The following is an 11,658-nucleotide window of genomic DNA, read 5'->3' as shown; positions in this document are numbered from 1 at the left end:
GTGAGTTGCCAGAATGAAGCAGTTAGCCTGCTTTTTTATATTGCCGTAATATGTATACCAAAGAAAATCTATTAGCACCTCAAAGAAAAGCACTCTGGGATCATAAAGGAACTGTCAAAGTTTCACAATCCCCAACTTTCGCTCACATTTCATATTCATCAAGAAGATGGAATAAGAGGTGGGCTCGGAAGCACTTTGGAGGGAGCTATTGCGAGCCCAATTCCATAAGGCAGTGTTCAAACGGCCTTGAGGAATGTAAAGTATTATTCATTTGCAGAAGTTTGTAAATTGTGTGCTGCTTATGTGCCTTCTATAACAAAACGGCTTTCTCTCCTCTCTCAGCCGTTAATGCAAATGGCCAAGTAACTTCAGAGGACTTCAGATTCGGAGAGCTCGTGGCTAGAAGTAAAGCCCTACTGGTTTATGTTTGTTAGCCTTTGGGGTCAGCTGCAAATTTGACCTTTTCTCCATTGCTCTTGAAGGGACAGGTATTGGGTGGGGTTGGATAGTTGTGAAGGAGGAGGTCTTTAGCTCTTATCTGCATGTATCTGCTAGGTTATGTGGTTGATCAGGGTAATTGAAGAGACAGTTTATTGATATATTTTTAAAGGGCTGGCTAGGGATCCCAGAATCTTACACTTTCTGATATTCTTTTACTGTAGCTTGTAGAAATCCAACTGAATAAGTAAATTAAATAAATAAAACTAGACTTTCAATTTGTCACATTATGATCTCATAGATTCTGTAGATTTTTAAGGTCAGAAAGGAATATTGTGGTCATCTAGTCCAGTGGTTCTCAACCTTTCCAGATTACTGTCCCCCTTTCAGGAGTTTGATTTGTCTTGTGTACCCCATTTCACCTCACTTAAAAACTCCGGCTGCAGCCCCGCCCAGCGGCCCTGGGCCCCATCAAGTCTAATGGTGGCCCTGCTGACTCCATTAAAACCAGCTCACCCACAGTTGGGGAACTGCTGATCTAATATATAGAGCAGTAGAAACAAGTCATTGACTGTATGAAATTTTAGTTTGTACTGACTTCACTGCTTCTTTTTATGTAGCCTGTTGTAAAACTAGGCAAATATCTAGATGAGTTGATGTACCCCCAGGGTTGAGAACCACTGAACTAGTCTGACCTCCTGCATGACACAAGCCAAAGAACATCCCCCAGTGATTCGTGCAGTGGAGCCCCAACAACGAACCCCACCCCTGTAAGCTAGCCATGTATTATTGTCCTGATTTTACAGATGGAGAGGCCTAGAGAGGGGAAGTGATTTGCTCCAGAGTGAATCCATGACAGAACCTAGAATTCATTAGTCTCTTACTCTAACTACTAGACAATGCTTCCTCATGCACTGATCACTCAGACTGAACTCCTCAACACTGCCTAATGGATCTGAATGTCCGGTTTCCATGGGTGGTTTTTAAAAAATCTCAGCTTCAGTCTCAAACTCTTTTGGTCCAATGAACTGGGCATTGGGCTGGGATTCAGGAGACTTAGGTTCTATTCCCAGATCTGTCACTTCCCTGCTGGCTGACCCGGGGCAAGTCACTTCCTCTCTCTGTGCCTCATTTCGCCATTTGTAAAAACTGTGGTCATGATACTAACCTCCTTTGCAAAGAGTTTTGAGATCTGCAGATGAACAGCACCGTACAAGAGTTAAGTATCCTTATTATTATTTAAGGGACATAACACAGCAGGAAAAAATGCTATCCGGATGTTGTATTTTTTCTAAAATGCATTATGTGTACCATGCAATTGTGTTGACTTTTCAGCCAGAGACTAACTTGGAGGCTTTCATTTTTAAATGATACCATTCCTTCTTATGGCCACAATTATGCTAATGATAGTATTATTAAGTGGCATGGGAATGACCCTTAAATCAAATCAGAAAATTTCCCCTTCAAGAAAATTGCAGTCCATCGGATAATTCAGCACTCGAAAATACACTTGGAGGAAATTGATCAGCTGGGGAAGTCAGATACCCCCCACCCCCAGTGACTGTGAATTCGGTGAACATATTTTTTAAGAAGATTATTTATGGTTTATTTTAGACACCAGATCATTTGGTGCTTGTTTCATCAATTTGTCACTGTTTTTATTGTCACCAATTGCCCATAACTGGAGTGCATTTAAAATGTCATTGATCTTGATATTATGGTGTCATAATATGACAGTAATAGTTGTACCCTGTACAGGAAGCCCAGTTCCTAAGATTGATGGCTTTCACCGTACCAATTATATTCTGTCCATCTAAGTGATAAAGAGCATGTTAGAGGCATTCAATAGATAAATTAGATATCTTTTCCAATTATTCCCTTTATTTTATAGGGTCACGTGTCTGATTAACAACTTTTTACTTCTGTTATTAGCCAGCCAATTTTATATGTTCGCTCCATGTGTTTTAATTTTACGGATATAATGAAAGATATTGAAGCGTTCACACAGGGGTCTGTAATTGCCTCCAGTCTTTCTCGCTGTCTCTGGGTCTTCCACTGTTTTAGGAACATGTCCATTTCATTCCTTTTCTGCATGATTAAGGCCAGTGAAGACAGCTTATACTCAGCTTTGCCATGATTTCTGTTAAACATTATGAAAAATAGGGACGTGATACAAACAGACCCGTTTTTTGTAGAGTCCTCACTTGGTGTTATCATAATTAATTATAACAAAAGTTTGGGAAGGAATGTTAAACCTCCTGCTCTGGGGTTTTAGCCAGTCTCTGATTCTTAGGGTATGTCTACACTGCAATATAAACCCAGGTTTAAACTCAGGCTCAAGTCTAACCTCCCCTCCCTTTCCATCTAGACACAAATTGTGCTAACCCAGGGTTTGGAACCAGAGTCCCAGGAACCCACAGGGGTGATGGGTCTGAGCCTGAGTCAAACCGAGACCCAGGGTTCAAGTCCTATTGCTTTGCAGTGTAGACACAGCTCCACTGGACTTGTGCTTCTGGAGTCTGCCAAAAGCATCCCCCAATCCCAAGGGCCAACTTTCTTTGTCCTCTGGACAGTCAAGTTTGGTGAAGAATCAAGTTTTCCCACACTGCACCATGAACAAAAGCTAGAGAGGCCACATTTTGGGAGGACGCTTGGTGGTCTTAGGGTCTGGGTGATTGGACTCAGGCCCACATAATGCAATATAGACACTAGAGCCCCAGGTTGAGACCCAGGGTTCAACAATTTGTAGCCTGGGGTTACAAATGAGTGTAGATGCTGAAGCTCTAGATCAGGGTTTCTCAAACTTCATTGCACCGTGACCCCCTTCTGACAACAAAAATTACTACATGACCTTGGGAAGGGGGAGTGAAACCGAGCCCCACCACCCCAGGCTAGGGGTCCAAAGCCCAAGCCCTGCCATCCTGGGGGGCGCCGAGGCTTGAGGGCTTCAGCCCTTGGTGGTGAGACTTGGATTTTGGCTTCAGCCCTGAGCCCCAGCAAGTCTAACACCAGCCCTAGCAACCCCATTAAAATGGGGTCGCAACCCACTCTGCTGTCCCGACCCACAGTTTGAGAACCGCTGCTCTAGGTTAACAAACCCCGCATCTGCTAATTCGAATTCTACTAACCCTGGGTTCACAGTGCAGTGTAAACATACCCACAGAGACCAGGATGAGACCTCAGGGGAGTGACAGATTATCCCACATATACTACTGCCAAGTTCTTACACCTTTCTCTGCAACATCTGGTGATGACCACTGTCAGAGATGAGATACTGAGCTAGATGGACCTCAGGTACAGTCCCGTCTGGAAAGTCCCATGTTCCTATGATTACTGAAGACAATCTAAATCAGCAGGTGGATTTTAGAGAGCTTAGAAATATCAGCTGTGTCTCACCCTTAACTATGCAAGTGCTACCACCCCACTAGAGTTAGGACACAAACACACAAAGAAAATCTTACGTGGAGCTATTATAAATGAAATTTATTTTGCATAGGAAAGCACAGGTTAATTGATACGAAAGTATATGTCATAAGACAGCAACTTGAATGTTTTTGCAATCTGTACACGTCCTGTACTTATACATAGATGTAACAGAAAAAATAACACAGAACAACTGCGAACCATCTGAAGAAATAGTAAGGCTGTTGCTAGAAGGAGGGATCCTTTAAAAGGTGCGTGTGTATGATTGTGTATATGCTTTGTTAATGAATTAGATTTTTTCATAGATAGATTAATATATTACAAGGCCAGACAGGACCATTGTGATCGTGTAGCCTGATCTACTGTATAACACAGGCCATAGGAAATCCTAGAGCAGATCTTTTACAAAAACAGCCAATCCCTATTTAAAAATGATCAATGACAGAGAATCCACCACCACCCTTGGTAAGTTGTTCCAATGGTTAATTACTGTCATTGTTAAAAATTTACACTCTATTGCCAGTCAGAATTTGTCTAGCTTCAACTTCCAGCCATTGTATCATGTTAAACCTTTCTCTGCTAGATTGAACAGCACTCTATTATCATATTTTTTCTGTCAACCTGGCTGCATCGACAGTGGGGGTTAGGTCGACCTATCTCTGTTGCACAGAGCATGACATTTTTCACAATCCAGACCCATGAGACTATCCTCCCTCTTCACTTTATCCTGAAGTTCCATTTATAACCGGTTTACATAAGGCTGTAAGCTCTTTGTTACATGTTTGTACAGTGCCTAGCACAATAGGACCATGGGGTGAATTCAGAGCTCCACTCTAGTCAATGGGTGTTTTCCCATTCACTGCAATGGAGCCAGGATCTCACCCCCAAGAGCAGATCTGCAGCAGGAGTAAATGTTTGTAGCTCCATTGAACTCAATGGGTTCATGGATTCACAGGATTGACCCCGATCTGGGAACTTCACTACATGATGTCTGGTGTGACATCATCAACTGTAGTCACTCTGGCTGGCACAGCAGTCATTAGGGGACTATGCATATTTGATTACACGTATTTACAGACTGGAGTAGTCTGCGTTACTGATGGTTTATAAACACATCAGTAGAAGGTATTATAGATCTCATTACTAGCCATGATTATCGGTAGGCTTTTATGAATTCAATTTTTATCAGTAAATGTTGGTAAACATTGATTTCACCACACACATACAAACTGACTAAAAAATATGTCCAATGTTAATAATCGAAATGTACAGGTAGGCAAAAGTGCTAATTGAGGATGTATTCAGGTTTGATTTGAGGATATTGACTTTGTATATGTGCCTTAGTGGGTATAAAGCTTTTACTTTTTGAATTTCTACATCCGTGCTACCATTACATAATCATTTTCTGACACCCCTCACAATTTCCTGCAACTGTTGAAATTTAAGTCAATAACAGTTGGGAAAAAATGATTTAAAATAAACACTGACATTATCTGTCAAAATTATATTTAAAAAAAAAACTCTACCAAGCTTAATTATACACAACCTGGGCAGTATAACAATTGATTGAGATAGCTATGACCCATCGGTTAATCCTTTATGTACTGCTTATAAATGGAACTTTAATACAAGTGTGACTTCTATGAGATAGCCGCATTCCAGTAGATCTATATTTTATTTTACACATTTGAAGAAATAAATAATAAATTGATCTCTTTTAAAAAACATAAGTCTGGCTTGTGGCCCATCTTACATGCCACCCTGTAGAGTAAGGAAGTGTAAGATTCTTCTTTAATCTCCTACGCTGGCTACCCATTGTGTGGAAGCAGCATGGGGTGGAGGAGAGCAGTTGCTTTGGGACTGCTCTGCTCTCCTGTGCCTCTGGGTGTGGACAGAAAAGCCCCTTCCCCCCCCCCTTGTGCCCTCCACATGTACCAGCAGAAGCAGCTGTACCAGTGTGTCAGGGGATGATCACTGCCACTGGGCACAGGGCAGGGGATATAGTGACTGGAACAGGTAGGGGTAGAATCAGGTGCTAGGTTGTGTGACTCTAGGGGTATGTCTGCACTGAAATGTATGTGGTTGTAGCATGGCTTGGTGTAGCTGCGGTAGTTTTAATCTAGCTAGTGCGGGTAACAAGAATAGTGTAGACGTGATGGCACAGCTTCTACATGGGCTAGCCACCCCAGTATAAGCTCACCAGGGACCCTGAGTATGTACTTGGGTAGCTAACCTGTTCTGAAGTCCATGCCACCACATCTTCAAAACTATTGTTACTTGCAATAGCTAGATTAAAGCTAACATGAGTATACCTATGATCACCCCTTCATTTGCAGGATAGTTGTATCCTATGTCACAATCTCCTTCTCAATCTGCCCCATTCTCAGGACTAGAGGCTAACGCTGCATGGAGCCATGATTTAAAGAGACCATTCTCAATCGCCATCAATCTTTCCCGAAAGATATTTGCCACAGTTTCCCCTTTCCCCACTTGTGATGAATGAACTTTTAATGGAGAAGAATAGGCCGACTTTTTAAAGTGAAACGTTTATAAGGAAGCCGATGATTTAAACAACTTTAGCTCCATTACACAAAAAGGGAAACTGGATCTTAAACTCTCATTTATTTCAAGGAGCTTCTGGCCTGGGATAAACATGACATTAAGTAGCCATCTGAGCATTGCTAAAACATACATTTGCCCTAGTAATAAAATGTTTTTAAGAGATAGTAATGGTTACCTTGAGAGCGGTTCATATTATAACCATTTAAAATCCCACTGCTGAGTTACTTCAATAACTGTCCATCAACCAATGGCAGCAGCACATTTAGAAACAGAAGGCACTGTTGATACTTTGCTCTTATTTGGGGGAAACCTCAGGCTTATATACAATGCCAGTAAGGCGTCACATCTAGTTCAGAAATCCAGTCCTTTTACTGATGCACTTGAATCAGCTGCATCTGCAAAATATGGGGAGGAGGGGTGGGAGTTGGTCCGAGGTATTTTGGTGGCACGCAAGCCCAGAAGGGGAATCATGCACACAATTGAAAATAGAGTCAGTACAAAGCAAAGTCATTGGATTTCTATGGAGACAGGGCCCAAGCTTGGTCCCATTAAAGTGACTTGCACCTAATTCAGCAAAGTATTTCAGCATGTGCTTCCATCCACCCCAGTTGCAATCTTTTGCGATTTTCTCACGAGTCTTGTGATATTTTGTGTTTTTTAATAGCCCCTGCTCCAGGAGTCAGGTGAATAGATGAGCATCATTACTCTAATTGCAACAGAAAAATTTCCCACCCTCCTGGTTGTGGAGAAAAGGCCCCTAAATGCTCAAAAGCCCTAAGCCAAAGGAGCCCTCCAATTTATTATAAAATAAATCTCATTATGTTTAAGCCAATCTCAAAATTTTTGCATGGTTGAGGTTGTCAGTACTGCAATCTAACAAAGCACTCAAGCATACCCTTAACTTTAAGCACATGCTTAACATCATGCATGGGCTTAAGTGCTTTGTTGAATAAGGATGGGCTGATGAATTAGGACATGGTGAACGAAAATGTGAGCTCATCTATTTATTGTTTCTGGCAGGAGCTAAACAGGGAGAAAGTTGAGTGAGCTGAGGGCTCTGCAGACAGAATTAACGGCTCTGCTATATTTATTGGAGGGGAATGGAACTGCCTTTCCTTCTGTGACTAATAAATGGAAGAAAAGAAACTTCGGGGATACCTTTGCAGAAGGCATTTCCCCCTTTCCGTGCTCAGCGCAGTGAGGTCAATTTCTTCTTAGTGTGCAAGTCCCTGTGTAGACAGCGCTATGTTGATGGAAGAATTCTTCTGTCAACTTTGCCACGCCCTCTTGGGGAGGTGGATTACTTACATCAGCAGAAGAACCCCTCCCGTCAGCACAGGTAACGTGTGCACTGAAGCGCTACAGCTGCGCAGGTGTGCTGCTGTAGAATTTCACGTGTAGACAAGCCCTAAGTTAGAGCAGGTCCTGGCCTTCTCCTTGGAGAACAATCCCACAGTATGAGCAATTGGTCTAAGAACAAAAGGCAACCGCTGAAGAATGCAGGACCCCATCGGCTGCAGTTCCCAGCTCTTCGGCTCTGTTTTGAGCTGAGCCCATCATAAGGAGGCCCGTGCTGCCTGGTGGTATTGCACAGCTCCTGGGCCGAGGCACCTCCCTCCACAGCCCCTTCAGGAATGTCGGCTTCGTCTTTCCTCACCTACACGTCCTTGGTGCGAAGAAGGGAGCATCGGTGACAAGTTGCTGAGCGATCGGTTTGCAACAGATAAAGAGATAACCACAGCTCCTGACGCAGTTTCTGTCAGTGTCCGCTGCTTATTAACAGGAAAGAATAAACACTGAGGAAAGTTCAGATGGGCCACTGCTTGAGCAAACTTTGGCATGCCCTCCCTCCAAACACATGCACATTTTGCCCCCACCCGAATAGCATTAAGCTGTTTCATTTATAAACGAAAGGCTGAAATTTTTCCAAAGCTTTGTGAATGCTAATGGGAGTATCCAGCTCCAGCTTTGAGAATCTCACCCAAAGCTTTTCAGTGCTGCATCGCAAAGTTTGGGCCCATTGCTGCTCACTTGACTCTATCAACAAACTCCGAGGCCCAGATTTTCAAACTTGGGTGCTTGGGGCTCAGCAAATTATCCCTGTTTAAGCACCTTTAAGCATATGTGACATGATTTTTAGTGGTGATGAGCATCTGCACCTTCCATTGAAGTCCTCGGGACTTAACTAGAGCTGGCTGGATTCCCCACCGGAAAATTTGGGTGAAAACATTTTTTCTGGTTGCATTGAAATTTCCAGTGGAAATGTCAATATTTGATTGAAAAAACAAAAGCTATTTTATTTTATTAGTTTCCAGCAACTAAAAACCAAAAATGTTTAGTGAAATCTGAAGAATTTCACACACACACACACACACTTATGGACAAAAATATTTTTATTTTCTGATGAAAAATCCAAAAAATTAATGAAAAATGAAACTTTCCATGAAAATTTAGTTGGAAACCCAGTTTTCCATCATAAAAGAAGTTTTGATGGAGAATGTTCAGTCAGCCCTAGACATAAGCACATGCTTAAAGTTCAGCATGTGCTTACATGCCCTTCTTGAATAGGGATGCTGTTCCAAATTGGGACTTATGTGCATTTCTGAATAGGGATGGATTTGACCTTGCAGAATTGGAGGGGGTTTAGAGCAAAGAGGATGACCCAGAGCCTGGAAAAAAATCTCATATGAAGAAAGAGGGAAAAGATTGGGACTCAAAAAGAAACAAAGAAGATGGGACATGATAAATGTATATAAAATAATGAACAGTCGAGAGAAGGGAGATCCGGAGCTTCTCTGTTCCCTGTCTCAAAGCACAAGAACAGGGGGACATCTGATGAAATTAAAAACTGGGACACTAAAAACTGACAATGTGTGATTAGATTGTGGAACTCACTGCTACATGAAGTTGTTGAAGCCAAATATTTAGCAAAGTTTGAAAAGGGATTGGACATTTATATGGCTATCAGGAATATCCAGAGTTACCGTAATTAATTAAAACAAATGTTGGAAGGGATAGTGATCCTCCTGCTTCAGGGTGTAAACTAGTCTCTAACTGTTAGTGATCAGGCTGAAGTCTACGTGAAACCCATCTGTCTACAGTAGAGTTCTTACACCTTCCTCTGCGGTGTCTGGTGCTGGGTGCTGTCAGAAATGAGATACTGGGCTAGACGGACCTTGGCTCTGATCCATTCTGGCAATTACTATGAAACATATGATCTCTTAAGCAATTTCCTGTATTGGGCCTACGGAGTTGACCTGATGCCCACTGAAGTCATTGGCAGTCCTTCCACTGGCTTCACTGGGCACCGAACCAAGCCCGATGCTACTCAAGGCCGGAAGTTTCTTTCTTTTATCAACCTTGTCTTAGCTGATGGTACCTACCTTCCCCGCCTCACGTCCTGAGTAGTCTATTTATTACTCAAAGCGATTAATAAGCAGGAGGGGGAGGCAGCAGAACATTCTGCCAGCTTGTTGCTAATTAGTGTGGCGTTACAAGGATGGTACAGAGAAAGAGAGACTGTAGGGACAGCTCATTCGCCCACGATGCTTAATGAAAGCAACACAACCCTTAGTGTTATTTAATTTAATAAGGGAATTAATATCATGATGCAAGGCTATCGCCCCTGCTCTTCAGACTGGGGGAAAGATGCCACATTCATCTTACTTTATTCAGAACATCAGCCCACTGAGCAAGCCTCTTGAAGGCTATTTGATTACACAGTAATAGGCGTTTTTTGCCCTGATGGCGGCAGACAGGGGTAGAGGCCTATGCACCTTTGATAGTAGAACAAATGAAATACTCAAATAACCCTTCACCTAGCTCGCTCCGCTGATAAAGTCCCCCAGTCTTAATTCGATCTGTAAAGATTAGGCTGGCAATAAAAAGTATTACAAGGCTGACGGCCATGGAGTCTCCCAGGGCATTTGACAAATGGATTTATGACAGTAATAGTAGAATTAGAATGCTACATTGAAATCCACTCCAAGGCCCCCACTCCACTTATGGGCACTTGCGTTGGTAGGTGGCAAGCCGGACACATGGGGCTGCTCCCCAGAAGTGGCTGCGCAGCACTGCCGAGTGAGGTCTTTAACTGGAAACCGAGGTCCGCACGTTAATAAATAGGAGGCTTTATAAAATGCTTGTCTGTCTGTTTATTTATTTCTTATTGCTCTTATCAGCATTCGCACAGCTCCCGTGGCCCAACTCCGAGCCACAGCAGCGCTCCACAAAGCGAGGGGGTTTTACGACATGCTAAATGGACCTGCTCTTGCACTGCATATTATCCTAAGTGATGCTCATTCTCGGATGACTGTATCATTTGTGCAGGCGTATAGCATGAGAGCATTTACAAAGTAACAATTTGACCACTCTTGAATTATAATATCCAGCAAATAGCTCTATTTACACGCTTCGCGCCGTGTTGCCAGATTAACAAAACCTGCTGTCAGATAGCACACCAAAAGCCGGAGTCACTCCACAGAAATCCAGGGGACTTGAGCAAGTGCTGACAACTTAACTTGAGTCAGAGCCTGAGGCCCAGATTCTCCCCTTGAGAGGTAGGCGCCTAAATGCCTTGGAGAAACTGGGCCTTAGTTCCCCTGTAGTTGCAAGTGAAGAGGTGATGCCAAAAATCTTAGTGGTGGGGGGATGGATATTAGGTGTATGTTGTGATGAAATTGAGGATGGACGGGGGAGGTCCCTGAGGAGTTATTGCTGCTCTTGATTTAACTCATGCCTTTCTCTACAGACTCTTCAATCGCTGTGATCTGGGTAAGGTTTATATCATGCCTGTCCGGAGGCAAATTTCATCATGAAGGGATTTTTGATGAGTGAACAGATTTGCCTGGGCAGAAAATGACAAATACATTCTTTGGAGGAGGGACCAGCTTTTTCTTCTCTGTACAGCACCTAGCGCCATGGAGTCCTGGCACATAACTAGCTTCCTAGATGCTATTGTAGTGTAGCTAATCAATAATGTACAGCACAGGCGCTGGTTTTTGTTTTTCCCAGTGGGTGCACCACCCCCACTCTTCCCCAAGGCCCCGCCCTCTCTCTGCCTCTTCACGCCCCCCTCCGCCCCCTCTCCCGAGACCCCCCTTTCCGATCCACCCCCCTTTCTCTTCCCACTGTCCCTTGCCCTATCCCCTTCTCTTCCCTCTGTCACATCCCCCTCCCCCTGCCTGCCAAACAGCTGATCAGCAGCCAGCCCTGGGGCCCTGCAGAACCACTGTG

This window comes from Chrysemys picta, chromosome 22, assembly GCF_011386835.1.
Source record: "Chrysemys picta bellii isolate R12L10 chromosome 22, ASM1138683v2, whole genome shotgun sequence".
Classification (NCBI taxonomy): Eukaryota; Metazoa; Chordata; order Testudines; family Emydidae; genus Chrysemys; species Chrysemys picta.
Note: the sequence above shows the minus strand (reverse complement) of the source record.